Raw genomic sequence first — 21,362 nt, forward strand, 5'->3', positions numbered from 1 at the left:
CTCAGCGTTGTTCAGTGACAGACTCACCCCGTCACCAAGAAGAACTTCTCAGCGTGGCAGGCTCACCCCACCACCAGCCAGAGCCATAATCTCAGCGATGGCCCTACTCAGAGACAGGCAAAAACCTATCCCCCAAGCAGAGCCTCTCAAAGCCAGCCCCCCCACCAGTTCCGATCCCTATCGAAGTCTCATCAGTGGGAGCCAGACCCAGAGGTGGTGATACTAAGGTAGAAGTAATGCAGAAGTCATATTTCCATATACCAGTTGCCAAAAGGTGTCACACCTGATTATTAAAATACTCTGGATTAGAAATAAGTTGATGGAAATTTTTTTTTCAATGAAGGTCGAAACAGGTCTAGGTAGTAACCCTTCCCTTAATACATATCATTATACATGTCCGCAAGGAGATGTGCTTGGCATTATGGAATACCAAGACAAGTGATGAGAAGTTATATCACCTTTATCACGAGTTGCCCCAGTCCTGAAAATACTTCAGGCGCAGACTTTATTTGCTTACACTTGGTTAAAGGATTAAACCAAATATATAATTGGCAACCTGTTATCTGTCAACATTCCAATATTATCACATTTTATATTTCTGTCTTGGCACTTATGTTTGCATCAATGTAGATCTTGATCTTCCTCTGGATCTTTTTCCCTACCATCTTAGCATCGAACACCTGGTTTGCTATTCTTTCCTTTCCCACTCTGTTTAAGTGACCATTCAACCTGAGATTATCTTTGCTCAAATTTTTATTTTCACTCCTCGCTGAACACATTTCCTATGCTTTAAACTACTTTAACGTCTTGCTTCTGTAAGTTTTTTTTACAGAAGATTTTTAGATATTCTTCCTTAAGCATTTCTTTGTAGTGTATGCATAACGACAATGCGAAAATTGTCTTTTTCCCAAAGTAGAACAACGTAACCCACACTCATGAACAAATCGGGGGGGGGGGGGGGGCGATAGAAGACATCGTCCTCGAAATCAGACCAGAAAGTATTCTGAATGCTTAGTTTAAAAAGTCAAAAATTATAACAGAAATAAAAGTTTTGAGCATTTAACAATTTATCCTCTCCCAAGATCTCCATCTTCCCCTCCTAAACGCTAGTCTAGACTCTCCTCCCGCGTTTCACTGCATTAACTTTTGCTGTGATTCTCAAGGAGAAAAGAATTTTCTAAAAGTCTTCCAACTTAAACGAAAGATTCCCAGCCGAGTCAGTGCGTGTTTTTAGTTTTAACTTTCGGTTCTTCATTTCGTGTTCCTCATAACAGATTAATGGAGCTCTTTCTGTTTAGTTTAATGACGTGATCCTCTCAAAGGTTCACTGCAAGTAGCCTCATTCGTTGTGTGTGTGTTTAGTGGATTACGAAAGTTCTTGAGTTATCTCGAACTACTCTTTCTTTGATCTTTAAGTCTTAATCGAGAGAACTACGATGCAGTTCAGCGAGCATTTGTGAATAGGACAGCAAGATTTACTAGGGAAATATAATATCAGGAGAATGAATTATACGGGACTTTTTTTCGCTATAAAATATATTCGTTTGAAGCTGCCCACGTAATGTTTCCATGGTGACAAGATTTCATTTTTGCTACTTCGTAAACATGTTACGTTCGCGTCTAACTTGCGCCACGAATATTCTTTTCAATGGAGGAGAACGATATTTTGGATGGAGCCTCATCTTAGAAGGATAATTTTATGTAAATTATTTTTAACTAAGATGATTACTCCATACATGTCCTGTTTTTTTTTTAAGCATCTAATCTCTCTGAATGAGTTCCAGCTGACATTTTCACAAGCCTAGGTGTTGAAGGTGTTTTCCTGGTCTTCTATCTCACTTTGGTCCAGTAAACTCACTTGAGTTTCTAAATGACATCTTTGTTATTTTATGTAATTCACTGCTTTGATTATTACAGAGTTATCAGCACTGACGTCAGTACTAAAACTACTTATGTCATTATAGAGTCATAAACCAAAACATAACTACTCACCTTGTTTCCGGCCAACAGACTACACGCTTGACTGGAAACAGGCCGATGCTGGGGCTATGCTGTGTAGGCAAGTCTCATTTGAACATCACTGAGGTCTCGCATTCCCATTGTGACAGCTAATTATTACCTGGGGGGAGTTATTTCGGACCAAATAGTCCTACATATGACAATGTCTTTGTGGATATTGACTCTTCCAGCAAGACAAGGTCCCATATCACAAGTCTCGCATTCTAAAAGCATGGAGCAAAGAGCGCATCCAAGAATTCCTTGTGCTCCCCTAGTCACTCAATTCTTTTGACTTGAATCCAATCAAATACGTGGACGTAGCATCCGCTAGTCTACGTCAGAGACTTGGTCGCCGACCACTCCACCAAACTCCACTAGATCACTTGAGGTGTCCTGTGGTATTCTAGACCATTACAATTGAAGTGAAAGGAGGTCCAACATGCTACTAATTAGGTGGACAATAATGTTTTGGCTCATGAGTGTAGTTTTACTTTTAAGGGAAACATAAGATGCCGACTTCCTTTCTAGTCTAGGGTGATTGGGTAGGGATCGGATCTGTAGGAAGTTACTAGATAAACATCACAAATAAGTATTAATAACAACAGTATTGTTTACATTTTTCAGTTGGTTCCAATTCTAATATGAAAATAATCGATTAATTAATAATTAAATTATCCAAATTATTTTTTTTTTTTTCAAATTTCAGTCACCGAGGCATTGCATGGAGCACAACTCGCGATGATAATACCCTTTAATTAGAAAGAGGGATCTTTATAAGAGCTTTTCAATGAAAAACGAGTTAACAAATCGCATGTAAAAATGGCTGGGTTGTTCCTCCTTACACACACACACACACACACACAAACACACAAACACACACACACAAAATCTACCTTTCTAATTATACTAAAAATATTTTCATCCTGTTTTGTACACTTAAAACCCGTTCTTTCAATAAAATTTATACCATTTGTACATACATTGTATAATTTCTCTCTTTCTTCTCGCTCCTACTGGGTAGACACATTGCCACCGTATTTCAGTGACCTACTACCGCCGGCAAATCACGTGTTTCATTCTTGTTTTACCGGCTATTTTTTTTCTCCGAGTCATTTTCTACTCATTTGAGTTCATTGGACTCAAACTGTGGTGATGAAGCATTCTTTTGGATTTCTTCTCTAAAACAAAAACACAATGTGCGGAGGGGATCACACATGCAATGTTCACACAATTACAGTCATTTCCACTAGATTTTATGGGATTCGAGCTAGTCCTGTAGCTTATTTCTGATGAGCAATCATGCATACATCTCTCTACAAATTCATGTATTAGGTCTCTCCTGTCTGTTACAGCCATTTAATTTGATTTTTACTACAATAGTATATCTCCGTATGTGTCTGTGCATTCCCCAGTGATATGTATTCTCCTGCCAGTTTCTGTATTTTGAGAGAAATAAACTAACACCGATTACGACTTAGATACATAAAAAAAACTCATAATTGACTTGCCATTAAACTCAACTAGCTAATTGTATTCTTATATTTAAACAGCTTACACTTCTAAACAAAATTTATTGTTCGCATTCCACTACGGTTGATTAACTCTAGTCAGTTGTGCTAAATTAAGGACGGGGAAAAAATGAATCTTACGAGCTATTTCCCCAACAATGGAACTGGTAGATTCGCAATTTCAAAATTACGAAAGAAAATGTTACTAAATAACTCATGAAAATAAGAAAACATTTTTTTTTTGTTATCTACTCCCAATCATGTTATTTGTGTCATCTTCAACTCTTATTATTAGAAGGAAAACTTGGTGTTGTTATTGCGTATCTCGTGTTGATGTAACCTGCAAGCTAGATAGGACATATTGAGGAAATGCTAATATATATTAACTGACGTGTTCAGATACGCTGCATGCAGGTTAACATGAGTTGTACACAGGTAAGCTTCCACAGCGAACTTTAATCGATATCTTCCCTCGTTTTATCCACACTGCCTTAGTTATTATTAACACAGGCTACTTGTACTCGGTAGCCATCGACGAAATATTCAAACTCGCCGTATGGTATTCAAAATTTAACATTCTATTTTTTCTGCGCATGTAACAACAATAGTTTGTCCCATTTGACAAGATAAGCTTCTCAGTGCAAACTAGAAGATGGTAGAAATCGAACTAGACTTCGATATTACTCGTAAACACACAAAAAAAAAAAAAAATTAAGAAAATCTCTATTATCAGTGAGCCGTAAGATGTCACTACTAGTTACAAATGCATTAAATGCCTTTTAGGTTTTAACTTCACGCTTTTCACATTTCAATCTGATTCATAAGTAAAGGTCACGTGATTTGAAATTAATCCTAAGTTAATATCGTCGTTCCAGAATCGACTTAAGTTTCTCATTCCCCATACAGGCAGCCTTTTAATTTTCATTTATTTATTTAATTTTTTTTTTTAAAGTTGGGATTTAACTTGTCAATCATTCCCGCTTAGGGTGTTCTGCTATCTGGCGTGTCACCGACAGACCATGAATCAAGCAAGTCGTGCCAACAAATGTCATTTTCATGTGTCAATGGCTGCTGGGTACGTCATGCGGCGTTGGCATGTGTTGTGTGTGTGGAGCCTTGCCCCTGTCAGTGCCAGTAATCGGGATAGATGTGCTCAGGAAAGACGCGTAAAATGCTGGCGGCAAACACAATCAAACATCACTTTAACCTAGGCGTCAGAGGTCCTGTTAGGGAGAAAGAGAGAATTTTTCACGCGACTTTTTTTTTTTGTTGTTGTTGTTGTTTCTTGTGTGCTATAACGATTTAAAATCTTGAACGAATTTTGTTCAGTGTGAGAAAGCAATTAATGGAAAATGTCGTGGAAGCATTTAAATCGTATCCATTAGTGAGAAAAAAAAACAACAACTTGAATTCCAGGCTTTGTGTCGTGACCACCCTAGCGTTATAGCCTAATTTGTTTCCGATTTGTGTTCTCCGAGGAAACCAGCGATTATTCCAGTACTACATCCTGTAAACTAGAACTTGACGCGAGTAGAAATATTAGTCATGAAGGAAAACAAGGATGACAACGCCCTCTAGTAGTAAATGTTTGTTTTTGATGGCCAGAACTATGTTATTACTCGCACTTCATGCAAAAAATTTTATCTAGTAAATAACTATAGAAAAAAAAAATTATGCTAAGTGTAGCGGGATTTTATTTATAGCATTGGTATAGAGAGATGATGCATAATTGATTTGTATTTAAATAATGCAATAAAAATTTTCATTCGCGGACAAATTTATTTACCACTTTACATATCCAATTACATCGCAATTTTTTATTGGCTATAAGTAGGTTTCTCTCGTCTGCATTTGTACCATATTAATTGTGATATAAAACAGCGTTACCATGGTAACGTCGAGAATGCATTAAACTGGTAGCTATGAGCGAGTTTCCTTAGTACCTTCATCGCATATTTAATGTTTTGATTTTAGAATTTATTTAAGTATGGAAACTTGTCTATTTTGAATTAAATTCGGATGCATTTCAACTCAATCAACTTGCTGGAAAGAGGCTTACCAACTGTTTTTTCTTACGCAGAGAGAAAGATTCGAATCTATAGCCTATATTTAATTTTTTTTTATTAATTAGTGGCAAGTGAATATTAAGCAGATTGCGAAGCGCCTATATTTCAGAAAAAAATAAGTTCGATTTTTAAAGAGATATATAAATCATTACGGTTTTGCTTGTTGCTTCTTATTGGTTTTGCAATGCTTTTATACTTCGATAGCACATAATTCTCGTTGTTCGCGTGATTATTATAAGATGGAGAATGGAACACTTAATTGATTGGTAAGTGAAAGTGTAAAGTAGATTGCGGAGAAAAAAACCCTTTCATGTCGGATAAGGGTGTTGCGTATACAGTGGTATATTTAGATTTTGCAAAGGCGTTTGATAAATTGCCGCACGACAAGCTGGTAATTAAATTGGAACGGATGGGGCTGAACAGTAGATTGGTTTGCTGGATTGGAGATTGGCTGTCTGATAGGTATCAGCGAGTTGTCTATGGAGGAGCGAGATCCCAGAAGAGGAAAGTTACTAGTGGTGTACCTCAAGGGTCTGTTTTGGGTCCATTGCTGTTTAATTTGTATGTAAATGATATCTGGAGAGGTCTGAATGGTGATGTGCAGTTGTTTGCAGATGATGCAAAGTTGGGGAGAGCTATCAGGAGTAGTGTGGATGCTGTAGCTTTGCAAGAGGACTTGAATACACTGGCTGAATAGGTAAATGAGTGGGGATGTCAATTCAATGTTTCAATGTATAAGGTTTTGAAATTTGGGAAGCAGAGATGGGATGTAGAGTACACAATCGGTGGAAATATCTTGGAAGAGGTAGAGGAAATGAGAGATCTGGGAGTGATTGTAGACAAGGACCTAAAATTTCGGGGACATGTTACTAAAATTGTGAAGACAACACAGCGGATAATGGCAATGATGCGGAGGACATTGACTTGTAGAAGTAAGGATGTTATGGTTCCTTTGTATAAGGCTTTGATCAGGCCACATACGGATTACTGTACACAGATCTGGTCACCTGGTTTTCAAAAAGATGAAATTGCGTTGGAAAAAGTTCAGAGGCGATTGACTAAGGTGGTTTCTGGTCTCTGGAATGTAGAGTATGAAGACAGATTGACAAAATGCAATTTGCAGAAATTGATGGATAGAAGGAAGAGGGGGGGGGAGGTGATTGAGACATATAAGCTGTTAAGAGGTTATTACCAGATTAATGTCGGGGAGATTTTGCACAGAATGGGTGAGGATAGCAGGAGAACAAGAGGTCATTCCTGGAAGCTGTATAAGGAGGGTGTGAGCAAGGGAGTGAGGAGCAGGTTTTTTTCATGGAGAGTGGTGAGTGATTGGAATGCATTACCAATCACTCACTGTATAACAGTGAGTAACAGTATAACAATGTATAACAGTGGACCTCCGGCAATGAGTCTTTTGACTCCATGGAGGTTTTATTATAATAATAATGTTTGATTTATAGATTGAAATTTCTGGATAATCTAATCTTTAGTTTATTTACGGCACAACCTTTCATAGATGACACACTCATAATATTTTTTTTTCTAACAATACTTTTAGCATTTTTTTTTACTTTTAACAAAAGTAAAAAAAAAATTGAAGTAAATGATACTATTAAAAGAAAACGTTTATTAGTGGCTATAATTAAATTATTCCTTGAAATAAATATTAATAAATTTAAAATATGTCAATCGCTCCGACTAACACTAAACCATAGGAAAATACGCGAAAATTCTATGCAATATAAGCATTTTTAAAACGCATCTATTATCTGAAACAATAACTGCTTAATGATTACAAAAATTTAATTATATGAGAAAATAGAATTGCCTTAATAAGAATTTAAAATTGAGTACATTCAGTTTCAGACGATTAAAATAAATTTTTTTTCAGTTCTTTATGACTTGATTTTTAATAGCATATCTTCAAAACCGTTGATTGGTTAGATTTCAGTCAGCTGATTGTCTGAGCACGAGAATTGGTAAGCGTGATGAAATGTTAAAATTGTGAGTAGAAATCGTCTGCTTATTTTATGCATTTAATGGCGGTTGCAGGTACTTCAAACATAATTTCGCTATTGAATTGGAGGAATGCTCATTAAATAGTCGAAGTAATGCACGAACTTGCTCATTGCCGTTTGATTAGTGAACGGTCGACTCTTCATCTGAATTGAAGCTGTGACCTAAGTTAGCGGAACGTATGTTGTTTTGGATCTTCGAGAGACGTCATCACCGACTTTCAATTTCTCTAAGCGTTAACGAGACACGTGACGACGATCTAACTTGAACAGTGAGCTGTTAATATTTCAAGGAAAGCAGAACAAGGAACGGAGAAAATCCGTTTGCCTGTAAAGCGTTGCCCGAGGTCACATCCTTTCGTTGCTCAAGTGCAACCGACGTGCTGTAAAGTAATCCCCTTTCATTTCGTGACGCTTACCAGCCTTGGCAGCTTAGACGGACCGATGATAATTGTCGGGAGGAGATACCGCGTGTGGGAATTGTATTCGCTCACCGTCAAAGTGCGCTGCACGAAAGCTGGGAAATAATCACTTGAGTCCGATGTTCAATGGATGTAATGAGGCGGTTGCGTCGCTTAGTAAGTGCCAATCGTCTGCCATACCGACTGTCAAAATAAGTTTCGTCCGTTTAAGATTTCTAATCTTTTATTATTATTTTTTTTTTAATCGCGGCTGCAGCTGGTAGCTTCAAGTTCTTATAAGCTGTTGTAGGTTAATCTACTGTAAACAGGACCGGGGAGAAAGGTTCCATTCGAGATCCCTCTAGTTGGATAGATTCCAGGATCGGATTCTAATTTACAAAATAGAAAGCAAAAAGACATGGGAAAAGTTATACTGTGGGTGTATAAGATTTATAAAGACTTGATGAAATTTATGATATTTACGAATATTTTAAGGATACAACTTTTGCATGCACTTTCCTATTGCTATGCTGCGATAGCTCTGATTGTAAATGTAACTGAGCTGGAGCTTACAATGAACAATTTCTGCCAGGTGGGGGGAATACTAATCTAAAACTTTCACAGTACTTGAGATAACACGTTTGAAGAGGATAAAGGATGGTTGACATATTTCATATTTTCTCTCTCCTAGAACATCCGGACGTAAACAAAAAAAAATAAATAAGTACTAAAAACTTATATGATGTATAATTGAGAAAAGGCTTGATTGGCCGACATCATTTTTATTCGCATAGTTATTTCTATTGTTATTGTACTGCTAGAATTTTAAAATGCGCTTTTAAATTCTCAACAGTCAATGTCAGCCAGTTAACTATTTCTAAATTAGTCAATCTTCTACTCAATACTCCTAAATTTTTTTAATCACGATTAGGATATATCGCCTATTTGGGGGGGGGGGGGGATTTACACAGATAAACCAATTGATCCATGGGCGATACCACCTATAGTTGTATCTATACGGGGGTTCTCCCCTTGAACCTTCCCTATTCTTCTATCAAATATAGTGGCAGATCGATGATATTCAACTTAGAAATGGAGTTGCAACAGACTGTATTTTGGCTCTAATGATTCTCGTAATAAGGATCCGGAGTGATTCTGTCCAGTACTTGGCTTAAGAGTCAATCTCGTCGTGACTCTTGATACAAACCTAGAATACAATTGGAGTAACTTTTATTATTTAGTTAATTAGTTTACAACCTAGATCGATTGTCTGAAATGGTGTGTTCTTGATGATAATCCACTCGAAAAACTTTTGCTTCTTAAGGGGAACTCAACAGTGATGTCAATGACTCTTATGCCACGTACTGTAGAAAGTCAACTTTCTTATTATAGAAATTTTTAAGGTTCCAACTCAATCTGCTGTAATTCTAGTTCTAGGCGTTGAATATTACTGATTCATCCCTCAAAAGGACCTAGCTTGCAAAGCCTGAAGTGCTAAATCCGATTAAAAATAAAGAAGACAAAATACGTTGATTTTTCTGCATTTGTTGTCCACTCCCCTGCCCCCTTTGATCCATCTACAAGCAGAATCTTCAGCCGATTTTTCAACGAGTTCTTCTTCGACTGCTGTACCTTCTTCTGAATGACAAGCGATATCTCATTAAAGAAGCATCTCAACGTAAAAAACCAAGAAAGGAAAAAGAGATTGCAAATTAGAAGCGGCTACCTGGCTGTCATTTTTGTTTTAACTGTTGAAATGTAAGTTTCTTTCAGAAAATCAAACAGCACCACTACAAGAAATAGAACAATATAATTACTTATTAAAAATACAATAAAGTAGCCTTTTCTGAACAACAAACAACAGTACTTTTTTTTACATATCAATCAAATGCCTCTTTAGGAAACGCCAACTTCCTCAAATGGAATGACACAAGAACAATCCTGGAGTTAACCAATAGGTTTCAAAGATTCTCCATCAGGTGAAAAGAACTACACAAAAGGCCAAAAACTAAAAGCACGTACCTACACACACACACACACACACACACACACACACACACACACACACACACACACACACACACACATTATTGACACGGACGCAACAATTTATCTTGCTGCAGGCCGAAAGAACACAGAAAATGATAACACACACAGAAAGTCTCCAAACATCACAAAATAACTTTTTCTATCGACATCAAGTGCATCTTTCAACCACGCACTAGTTAGGGAACAAAAAGATCTTATTTTTTCAAATAGTCGCTCTCAACACATTTACAGAGTAAGTTTCCCGACTGTATCTGTTCCCTTCTCTTTAAAAATCATCTAGAATTTTTTAAACCCATTTGATTCCAATGAGAGATTAGAAATATTTTAATTATGTGATCATCAAGCAGCCATTCCTAACAAGTTCTTTCGAGCTGACTTCTCGCAATTTCCCCCACCCCCAACTTCTTTTGCATGTGTAGAAGAATTAAATTGCATTCTAAAGATACGGTTAATCTTATATCAGAATTTGGAAGAGTACGTAAACAGATAGAAAGAAAGAAATGTTATCAATAGAAGCAGAGGACAACGAAGCATGTTTATTAAAATTAGCATAACAACAATAATACAAAACGTACAAGTGCATTAGTTCTCAACATAATCTTAAATTTGAAAGTACTTGGTCCAGGAATCCACAAGTTTTTGTATACCGCAGGAAAAAAATCGCTTGTAGCCAACCGTAAAATTGTAAACTGTGGGTTGGCAACCTGAGACTCTCCAAAGTATTTTTGAATGACCAACAGTCTAGTCTCTGATGGAGCAAGATGTTGATCTCATGGCGAATGCTGGACGACTTCAAGTAGTATCTCGTTTCATGACATACTATGACAATCGGTGTTTACCTTCCAGTCTTTGCCTTCGATTTATCGGAAGCATCTTATTCTATCATGCACTCTAGCTCTTTCCTGATAATGTTCTGGGATTTGTCTTTGTGAATTCCAGAATCATGTGAGTAACACTTTCCCTATAGACAAGATTTTTTGAACGATATCATTGAAAAGACGATTACAAATGTCCCAACTGAATGCTTTTAGTCACCGACATATTTCGACAGTTTTTGAACATGTAAACCCACTTGTAGAAGCTTCCCTGCTGGTAACTATTACTGTCATACGAGGATGATGTGAAAAGTTCGCGACCTCGACCATAGATAGCAACACGATTGGCAAGATGTTTTTTTTTTCTAAGTTGGTATATCTGTCATAAGCATCCATGTGAAATTGCAAGTCATTCTATCAAGTATTTTTTTATACTGCTGTCGGACGCCGAAGTGTTGTCTGTATCCCTTGAAATGGATAAAATTGAGTCTCTTGTTATAAAATTCTTTGTAAAAGAAGGTTTAACGCCAAAAGGAATTCATTCGAAGTTCATAAAAGTTTATGGGCACTCTTCTCCTTCATTTTCGACAATTAAGAAATGGGCTGCCGAGTTTAAACGTGGCCGTATCAGTCTTGAAGATGATCCACGTGAAGGACGTCCAAAAAGTGTAACAACACCAGAAATCATTGATCACTGCACGATATGGTATTGAATGACCGGCGAATCGAAGTGCGTGAAATTGCTAAGACTATAAGCATTTCAAAAGAACGTGTAGGATATATTTCGCATGAAGAATTGCAAATAAAGAAGCTTTGTGCAAGATGGTCACAGCAGATCAAACACGCACTCGCATGAAAATCTCTGAACGGTGTTTGGACCATTTTAACAAGAATAAAACTGCTTTTTGTGCGTCGATTTATTACTATGGATAAGACTTAGATTCACCATTACGCACTAGAATCCGAACAGCAGTCAAAACAGTGGACAGAAGCCGATTGCTCGGCTCCAAAAAACACAAAGTCGGTTCTATCAGCAGGAAAGGTCATGGCATCCGTGTTTTGGGATGCTAAAGATATTTTGTTTATTAATTATCTTGCAAAGGGTAAAACAGTAATTGGGGAATATTATTCCGATCGTTTAACCGGACTAGACGAAAAAATGCATGATAAAAGACCCAGTTTGCAGAAGAAAAAATCATCTTTCATCAGGACAATGCACCTACCCACAAAGGTGTTTTGGCAATGGGAAAATTAAGGGATCTGCACTATGAATTGTTAGAGCATCCACCCTATTCCCTAGATTTGGCTCCCTCTGACTCGTATATCTTCCCAAAACTAAAACTCTTCCTCGCTGGTCAGCGTTTTTCTTCAAATCAAGAGGTGATTGCAGCTGTAGAAGGAGTATTTTGCAGATCTTACTGAGAACCACTACAGGGACGGGATAATGGCGCTGGAATAAATGTATTTTCTTATGTTGAAAAATGAGAATAATTTTGAAATTATAAATTCGTTTTTTATTGTTAGGCCGAAAACCTTTCAGACCATCCTCGTATGTAGTTGGAGATATTCATGCAGCTCCAGCAAAGTACCTGATTACTCAATGGTTAAATACCTCATTCAAATAGCCATCGAATGTGATGTTTAACGTGCATTCAACAGTTTAATCAATAAATAATTTATAAACCAATTGAAAGATCATCTTGCAATGGTTTATTTCCTTCTGTTTTAAATTTTTCACTAACTAGTTGCATTTCCTCCTATGTGTTTAAGAGTATTAAACAAAAACATCTTTTTATAAGATGTAGCGATAAAATAATGGTAATCTCTAATTGATTACCTTGGAAACCTTATACTTTATCCAATGTGTACGGAATTGACTTTAATACTCTCAATGCCATCAAACAATGTGCTATGAAAAACTGCTTTGAATTTCTGAAAAAAACTGGAAGTTATTCGGAAAATAAAAACCCTAGAGAAAAAGATAGATGGTTAAGTAGGAAAATCTTGCGTATTATTTAAAGTTTCTATTGAAATATGTATCACCGATTCTTATCGGAAGAATTAGTTGGCTATTTATCACATGATTTAAGCATCTTGGAGTATCAGATGATTTTCATTACCTACCCTGAGACCATCACCCAGCTTAGTGGATCCCTAAATGATGTGCAAAGTTAGTCTCCAGAGCAAATTAACTCATAATTAGTCCTGAAACAAAATTTCCGAATTATGTAACTCTTACTTCACCTTCATTTTTTACTTCATTATTTTCTTATTTACTTCATTCCATTTATGAGGAATTTTTAATTCCACATAAAGACTCTTACAACCTTTTGAGACGGAAATTGTCGTATTTTTTAAATAATGTGTTTATTTTTATTTGTTTTATGCAAGATAGTGTATCTATTATCTTTCTTGCATGTTTTTTTTTTTGGGGGGGGGGGGGGTTATTTGCCTAACATGATACTATGTGCATGCATCAAGACTAAACCATACAGTAGATGGATCGTGAAAAGAGAATATATCACGATCTAAAAGCCTAATTATGTGTCTATTTTTATCTCTCTCTCTCTAGATATAGAATAAATACTCTTTTTTCTATAAAGTTTGCAATGGTACTGTTTCTTAATTTACTCAATCTTTAGTTTCTATTTATCCCTTTCGTATTTATTTATCACCATTTTCTTCTTCAGTCTCTCATCTCCTGACTCGTGTTATATTATTTCTAACGACGCCGCTTGTGTCAGTATGATAGCAATAATTCAGCAGAAGAATGTGTCCATAAATATCTCCCAATGAAGTCCGTGCGTGCATTGTACCACTTTCCAAACCATCTATTAAATTAAATTTTACCAATAGCCTGAGTGCAGCCTACACACATGAAATAGTTCTTATATTACCCTGCTAGAATTAGTAACGAAAGCTAAATAAACACGGACATTTACAGACATTACTACTGGACACAAGCAATAATGTGATCATGTAATTACAGTGTCCGTTAAATGGGTTTCTCCTTACAAGGAAATGACCTCCAAGGGAGTTGTGTAGATTCCCTTTACGAACACATAAGTCCTTGTCATACTCTTCTCATAGGACATTAAACAGAAGCATCCAATTAAGTCTTCTGTGCTGACCACACCCCCGAATCATTTTGCAGCAGTTAATCTAGTGAGATATTTTTGCTTAATCAAATTAAAATCGAAATGAATTAGGAAACAGCTATTTTTACATAGAGGGCACTGTTGTACCTCGCTACGCCAAAAGATATCTTTAAAACAAATAAATTTCAGTCGTTGCCATAGTAACATTCAGAACGTATTTTTCATGTATTGCTTTTAATCACAATACAATACTTTATAAACTTGTTTTCATTACTAAATAACATTTTTTATGTTAAGTACTTACTTTTTTCATCTTTTCATAACCAAATTTATTTCTAATGAAATAGCTGATAAATATAAGCCTATGCTTCACAATGAGAATTTCCATCTAGAAACCAATTGGAAGTTGCGCATATATTTTATTTTTATCCAGATATCGGATACATTTCTGTCCATCTATTAACCCGTTCTTTTTCTTCTTATTTCCTCTTCTTTCGATTCTCTGTGGAATGTGCTTTGTTTCTGTCAACCAGAAGCTTTCACCAAATCCTTTGTTTCTTCTTCTTCTACCTTTTCGCTTGCACATCGTAGGGATTTGTCTTCTCCATATACGCGACCCAGTTTTTCTTTATCTTGTGAAAAGAGTTTAGTTTCGCTAAGCTTCTTTGCTTACAGTACTTTTAAATTCAATTTATCGGGCTGTCTGTCAACCTGATTGTTCTTTTGTTTACAGCATACATGGTGGTTTCCTCTTAGCACACAAATTTCAAAAGCATTTCCAAAAAGAAAACAAACATGGAGGAGGCTACAGAAGTAATTATGTGTCATCTTATAAGTAAGAGCAAACATTTGAGGACGCAACAATTGTGTTTAGAATATAATATTTATATAAATAAATATGATGCAAAAGTGTAAGAATTGTATTATAGAAGTATTAGCAATATGCCGATGTCAAAACGTTTTGCATGGTAAACTAAAGTAAATTTCTCAATTAATAACATAATTCTCTTAAAAATAATAACGGAATTTATATTTTTTACTTAAAAAAGTAATATTTAGAACTCTAAAAATATATTATAAAATTTTTTAAACATCACTTATTAAAATTACATTTGGCAAAGCAAAAATGCTTTCTTTAAAAATATTAATAACTCATGTATCCATAAATGAATAAAATCTAACCATTCTATTAATTAAACGCAGATATTAAAAATGCAGTTCTAGTAGATATACCTCTAAACATTCCATATGAATAACAATATTTATCGTATTAAGTGGTGAAAATTATTTTATCAATTAATATTGGTACAATATAGTAACTACACCTTTATACCCCATATTAATGATGATAATAATTTAACACTATTTATTTAATATAAAAATAAATTATCTGATGCCTTTTATTCCCGAAATGGAATAAACCCACTTCATTAGCCATAAGTAACTTTTTGATGTAGGCCGCTGGCCTCCACCGTTAGTAAGTTCATTAACTATCGACGTTTTGAAGCTGCGTGAGAAAGCGACAGACAATTATATTTACTGTCTGAAACAGTAGTAGTTCTACGGTAGTGTTTTTTTCCCCTTAATTTATCGGCATCTAGAATCGAACCTATAACGGTCTTTCTTCCGCGGATCTAGCGTTATGGACGCAAAGGCATTACCAAATGGCTACACATTTTAAACTATTAATATTAATTCATATTGTTAATTAAATAATAATGCGGTAGATATGTCTCTAAGCATCACATATTTAAACATTAAAGTTACATTATGATAACATCTAAATCAGAAAGTATGGTAGATATATCTTTAAGCATCCAGTATTAAAATTACGATACACTACTAATGATAATATCAAAAACAGTCATTACATATACAAATGCACGTGAACTAAACAGCTATCGAATTATTTTTTCCAGGCGCCAAAAAGTCTAGAGCCAACCTTGAAGTGTTGATATAAAATGTAGTGTTGATACATGTTTCAAAGTATCCTTGACGAAAAAAAAAAAAAAAAAACATTCTTATACAGAAATGCATCATGACCATAGTTACGTTGCTATTAAGTTTACTATTCGGGGCATTAGAATCATAATATTCAGTTAAACAAATAGTCAACAACCTAGCAGACACTGACTGCAAACAGCTGGCGTCATTGGACATTTTTGACGTGTTCTGGTCGCTTAAATGAAAAGCTTTTTATCACTAAATGACGTCATAGCAAACTGTTACTTTATCTACAAATGCATAAGCGATATTATCGCACGAGTGTTATGGTGTGTAATATTATCTAACGTATGGCTGTTGAATAAACCTTTTTATCACGCGGTTTCTTATTTATGAAAAAGGTATTTAATGAGGTAACCCCTTGTGCGTATGACTTTGGAATGTTTCCAACAGTTAATGCTAAAGGAAAAGAATGACTTTTGGTGATAAAGAGAGGCTGTAGGTGCTTTTTAATCCAGCCAACAAACTCTACAACGCTCCACTGTCTACTGCTTTATGCTTTCTTCCTTTGAATGCGTTTTTTTTTCTTTTGATTCTAAATGTCAATTGTTTGTCCAAAACAATCCCCCTCCTTCTTTTTTTTTATTATCGAGTATGTGAAGTATCCTCTTAAATCGAAGTTCTTCATTTTGTGTCGATGATGCGAACTTCGTTCCAGGTTATCGCAACCGGATATGATCGTCACATTACGTCACAACCCAAATAAAGAACATTGGAATTGAATTTCGATTTTGTAACTGGAGATAAACGACCCAGCTAAGCTTGGAGTCCTTTTCGCACATAAAATATCTTGTTATCCTTGTTTACTTCTTTAGATACCTTTTTTGTTTGTTTTGTTTCTTTTTTTTTTTTTTAATAAAAACTTCCCTCTTTCTCTCTGAATAGTTTTCCTCTGTAGCATGAGCATCGTGCCTCGAAAAATCGCTTTCTTTCCGTTTGTGTGATTTTGCGCGTATGGAAATTCATCGCTTGTTTTCCGAAAGCGATGCATCTCAGGTTATTTATGCGAAATCCTTTGAGAAGATATCACCCTCTTTCGCTTTTATTTTTATACGTGTACATATCAATTTTATTCTTTCTGCTGATATTTTATTCCCAGAGACTGACTATACTTATCTGTCGATGCTAACAGCAAAAGAGTTTTAAAACCACACGAATATTTCGTTCGCGTATTGAGAACTAGTTGGTGAAAGAACTTTATGATATATTCGTAGGTATTTGTAATAATACGCGCATCTATATTTTCTCTCTCTATTCCACTGGATGCAAACTATAAATTTACAGTAATGGTTCGCTCTTTCAGCCTGAATTGTGCGATAAGCCAAAACATTTCTTGTGTACACTCCATTTGTCGTGTTGTATGATAATACACCAAGATATACAGGGGAAGTTTTCAAGAAATTTCTTAAGAATTATGAAATAGCGCACCGTAATCCACATTGTTTCCTTGATCCCATGGCTTTCAATTCCTTACAAAAATGAAAGACTTTTTCGAGGACATCTTTACAAAAAACTGCCGATTGACATTCTCTTGCGTAGGAAGTTCCTTTGAAAAATGGAGTTTTCGAGCTAAGGACACATGAAAATAAGTAAAACTCCATTACTGTTACTTTTCCTCAGTAATGGAACGATAAACCTATTATTTATCCACTTTTGGTGTTTTTAAATGTGTTTTGCATTCGTCAGCTTAGGATTTTGAATGAAAGTTAAAGCTCCTCTGATTTCGTGGAGAATGATTGGATTTTTGCTACGAGAAAGTTGGCCTTTTTCTGCACAAGTTGAGCAACGAACTCACTCCGTTGATAGACAACTCATGCCTTAGTTGCTTTTACATAATAAACAAACAAACAAACCACACATCCAATTCACGGAATAACAACACTGCTGTGGCTGAAGGGATTAAAAGACTTATTAATCCAATGCACGGATTTTCGAATGAAGGGGCATCATATCAAAGACAGGCATAAAACACACCTTTTTATTATTTTTCGAATCATTAATGCTTGTATAAACTATTTTTTTATAAATTTTTCATTAAATATTTGCTTTGAGTTAATCTCATGATTTTACTTATCGACTATATACTGTTTGGTAGTGCTGGGACTGTTAATGATGTCTCTATAATTAATATTCATATTTATAAATTTAGCGACACAAAAACACACGTGTTGAACAGATTATTTTATTAATTACTAATAAAATAAAACTTGACGTTTCGACCCCTGTATCGAGGTCATCATCGGAGGATTATGGAGAATCTTGTGAATAAGATCCTCCATAAAGATACCAGTAAGAACAAAAAAGATATCAGGAATGCTATTGCCATTCCTTATGTTAGAGGCATTTCTGAAAAAATAGACAGACCACTTCGCAAATACAACATTAAAACTACCTTTAAACCCCCAAATAAGTTAAGACACCTACTCAGTTCTTCTAAAGATTCTCTTCCACACCTAGCCCACCCAGGGGTATACAAAATACAATGCACAGGTAACCTACCATACATAGGGGAAACAGGGCTAACTCTCCCAATTAACACAAACGACACACTAAATACTTCCATTTTGGAAAAACCGGCCTTTCTGACCACGCACTCCAAACATACCACAGAATTGATTGGAAAAATACCAAGTCCCTACACCGCACCAAAACCTGGTTTGAGAGAAAACTTAAAGAGTCATGTGAAATGCTCAAAGACAACCCAAATCTCAACAAAAATGATGGCCTAACCATTTCAAGAATGTGGAGGACCCATCTACAACCTGTATAACAACCTAAACTAGCCATAGAAAAATCCCACTACCAGAAGACAATCCGGTGAAGTGTTTGTAACATTCAACAGCAACTGAAAGAAATCATATTATAACAATCAGAACTGTACAAATCCAGGATATTAATACATGAGGACTTTAGCAGTTTATTGTAGTTGTATTTATTTTTTATTTATTTATTTATCACTAGAGGTCAGGCTAGGGAAAAGGATTAATTGACTACGTAGATTTAGTTTACCGGTATACAGGGCTAGAGCATGTAGCTTGGTTCCTTATACACTTGTACCTTCCGATGATGACCTCGATACAGGGGTCGAAACGTCAAGTTTTATTTTATTAGTTAATAAAATAATCTGTTCAACACGTGTTTTGTTGTGTCCCTAAATTTATAAATATGAATGCTGATCACCGTGTAACCTTAAAAGAAAGAATCTATAATTAATATATTTGTCAGTTTGCTTTTCCTTGATTGTTTTTCTATTTCACAGGACATATTTAATAAAATTAAAGATTAATTATAACATAAGCATTTTATAAATGTGAAAATAAGAATTATTTCTTATATACTTTCTCATCAAAACCAAACCTCGAAGTTGTTGAACTTTTTTACAGATAAGACTGATGCTATAACAGAGTATAGTCGTTGGCTCTTTAGTGTGTGTGTGTGTGTGTGTGTGTGTTGGTAATATGATATTTAGACTTACGTTATTTGACTATTGTAAAATGAACAGAGCAATGAAGAATGTACAAACCAGTGTCACAGATATGAAACAAAAAACGGCTAAGAGCTTCTTCTGCTATTATTCAATACTGAAGAATCAAAACTGACGGACTTAGTTAAAACCTCCTCCTGTTTTGTCATGTGATGAGCTTTGTTATATGCAACAGTATTGAAATAATTGGTGAATGAGTACTACCGGTAGAAAAACTGCAGCAACAATTCTATGTAGTATATGTTTAAAGTCAATGTGCATCCGATAGGATAATTAAAATAGCAACGTGTTGCTCGAGAGAGACGTGGCAAACATGGATTGTGAGTTGAGAATTTAATGTTCAGATCTCTCGTGGCTCTTTAATTGCTTTATTCGGGTTGATTCTTTTTTCCAATTTACTTCTTAGGTATTTTGATGCCACAGTGAGGACAATAAAGAATAGATTTTGGCCTATCACTATTTTTCAGTGCTTTTATCTACTTAATACGTAGATTAAACACAGTATTTGATAAGTTGCTGGGAGTCAAAGTTAAAATTTAGAGCGTATGAAAGAACAGCAGGTCTAAATTTGTAGGTCTAAATACTACATTTGGAATCATTACGAGGGCTCATTTTCTACTTCCCAACAAGTTCACTCCACCTCACAATAGAATGCAACCTGCGTTACGTATTATATCTTGCACGTGATATAATATCTTGTTGCATTATATCTTGCACGTGCAAGATATAATGCAACCAAAGAACTCGGCTTCGGCAGACTTCGATGCTTATCGCTTAAAAAATAAATACCTCTTTCGAGACAATGCGGTTGGGAAATTACTATCAGTATTTTGAACAAACAGCAACTCTCTAGTTGTCATTACAACAAGCTGTAAATAAAATGGATGTCAATGGATCCCTCCTTTGAAAAATTAACCCGCATCTTTTCAGTAAAACTGCAGTTAAACATAGGCAATTAAAAAAAAAAAACGGAAACGTGAACAGTCAATACAGGCGTGTTTAAGGCAAACGAAAACAAGTTAGTGAAATTAGCGAATCAGTGAAAAATTGTATTTTTCACTAATCCGTATACTAACGTGAAGTTCTTCAGAGTTTGCTAATTTGATACGACAACATTCATAAATACATGTGTCCTCGTAGCCAGTTATAGGTTTATAGTAGGTTGTATAGTGCTGCCCTCTGGCGAAGAACAGAATACCAACTTAAGTAATATTTGACCCCAAGAGTGTTTCATTATTTCAATGATAATCAAAAACAGTTCTGTTAGTGTATCTATATAATATCTCATTGAGGGAAGCAAAGAGTATATAACTGTGGACTTCAAGGCACGTTGAACTTTGATCGTGGAGCAATAATGGATGTCCATCCAGTGTAAGTTGGGGAGAATATCTGAAGAATTGTTTTAACTGGAGTGTGTGGTCCCAATTATGAAGTTCGGATCACATAATAATGGTGGAACGCTTGTAATAGTATGGATTGGGTGCACTGGAAGCCTACACTGGGGTTCTGGACCATGCATTTGCGACAATTATATGTTGTGGAAACTTTAAGGTGCAGATGCTTAAATCTTCACTCAAGGCAATTAGTAAGCAATGATTACAAATACAAAAAGAATAACAGGAAACATTGTTGAACTGTTTTACAGATAAGACTGATGCTATAACAGAGTATGAACTGGAGTGGAGAATTAGGACACCGTTAAGATGGCCTTCATGGGAAGAGCGATAGTTAATTCAAATGACGTGGATATCTTGCAGGAGCAGTTTGGGATAAACCAGGGAATACTTTGAGAAGGGAAACTTATAAGGTGTTAAAGGAGGAGCGGAGTAGAATACTAATGGAACGGCTTGTCGATGTTCTATTAGTATTTACGTTGAAGTAATGGTCACTCTGCTGTTAATTTAAGTCAATAAAGATGTTTTAT

General features: G+C 35.6%; 1 protein-coding gene across 1 annotated transcript in view; it reads left to right on the plus strand.

Moving 5' to 3' along the window:
- The window catches only part of LOC150093724 (cGMP-inhibited 3',5'-cyclic phosphodiesterase 3A-like), a 289,278-nt gene that overhangs the window by 15,935 nt on the left and 251,981 nt on the right, over positions 1-21,362 (plus strand). The gene's annotated exons all lie outside the window — the stretch shown is intronic.

Source organism: Typopeltis vanoorti, chromosome 23 (genome assembly GCF_054136105.1).
Source record: "Typopeltis vanoorti isolate ZY-2024b chromosome 23, IOZ_Tvanoo_1.0, whole genome shotgun sequence".
NCBI lineage: Eukaryota > Metazoa > Arthropoda > Arachnida > Uropygi > Thelyphonidae > Typopeltis > Typopeltis vanoorti.